The 1,378-nt window shown below is 43.0% G+C and overlaps 1 non-coding gene across 1 annotated transcript; it reads left to right on the forward strand.

Annotated features, from left to right (window-relative positions):
- The first annotated feature begins 929 nt into the window (after positions 1-929).
- LOC112486450 (5S ribosomal RNA) lies at positions 930-1,048 on the forward strand. Its single transcript, XR_003048878.1, has one exon. It is a non-coding gene; the product is annotated as a 5S ribosomal RNA (ribosomal RNA).
- The last annotated feature ends 330 nt before the right edge of the window (positions 1,049-1,378 follow it).

Below are 1,378 nucleotides of genomic sequence, written 5' to 3' on the forward strand. Positions count from 1 at the left end.
TAAAAGAAACACAAGTTACAGATGGCACAAAACACGTTCCAAAATAAACATCAGCATCGATTTTCTTCACTCACCATGAGACAAGTCCGCTTAGCATTGGCCACTTAGCATACACTTCACACTCACTTCACATCAACTTTCTCTCAACAACCGGTTACTTTCACTCGTATGTACACAGCTAATTACTTAGTCACATATTCAACTCATAGCATATCGTATGCACACCGGATTGGGTGTATATATTCACTGACCCGTGGTAAGAATAAAGGAGATACACGTTTTGCTGGTGTTACCATCATGACAGCAGGATTTATTCTCCCTGTGTTCGCGTGACTCCCATTATACCACAAATGCGATCCGCCATCTAGTGGCGTAGCATGTCACAGCAGCGTAGTGATATGAGCGCCAACAGATGACGGAAGGCATTAAAATAAATTCAATAATAATTTAAAAGAAATAAATAGAATAGGGGTGTCTGTTTTTCTTTCATCTCATTGGAGCTACGGTCTCTACGCTTCCATTTTATTCCAACTCTCTACACGTTCATCAAACTATCTGTGACGCCACTGGAAACAAATGAACAAAAATGTTCTCACTGTACTGGAGTTTTTCTTCTTCTTGCACTTCTCTTGTTTGTAATGCTCTACTCGTTTGCATTGAAATCGTTTTCAGAACAAGTGCCCAGTTAAAACGTTCACCTCAATTCATTCACTGACAGGAACCACGGGGCGTGACGTCACCCAACAGCAGCCGGAGCAGCAGGAGTCCTCACTTCACCACCCGTACAGGGCTACTAAATCTCAACTTGAATGGCAGTTTTGAAAACAATGAACTCGAGTGTATCTTTTATCGAACTAAGATTGTACTCCCACTGGTGAGAACACAATGAAAGGTGGCCTATAAAAAGCCCGTTTTTCTCCACAGCTCTCGCTTACGGCCATACCACCCTGAACACGCCCGATCTCGTCTGATCTCGGAAGCTAAGCAGGGTCGGGCCTGGTTAGTACTTGGATGGGAGACCGCCTGGGAATACCAGGTGCTGTAAGCTTTTTTGACCAGACGGAGGTGCTCTTTCTTTTTCATACTGCAGCCTTTTCAACGCCTTGCTTTTCTAGGGCAAAGACTGAACCTTGAAGTTGAAACACTTGCAGTTCATGAGGAATACAGCAGGGGCCGCTCCTGAAATTATCTTTGTCATTATTTATTTATTTTTTTCATATCAAGGCGTTCGCTTGAAGCGTTTGTTGCCTCCCTAGCTCGATAGCCGGGATGCTGCCAATTAGAATAGAACAGAATTCAACTTTATTGTCATTGCACATGTCACAAGTACAGAGCAACAAAATGCAGTTTGCATTATTTTCCTGTCTGTGGTAAGAAT

The sequence above is a fragment of the Cynoglossus semilaevis genome, chromosome W (genome assembly GCF_000523025.1).
Source record: "Cynoglossus semilaevis isolate Cse_v1.0 chromosome W, Cse_v1.0, whole genome shotgun sequence".
NCBI lineage: Eukaryota > Metazoa > Chordata > Actinopteri > Pleuronectiformes > Cynoglossidae > Cynoglossus > Cynoglossus semilaevis.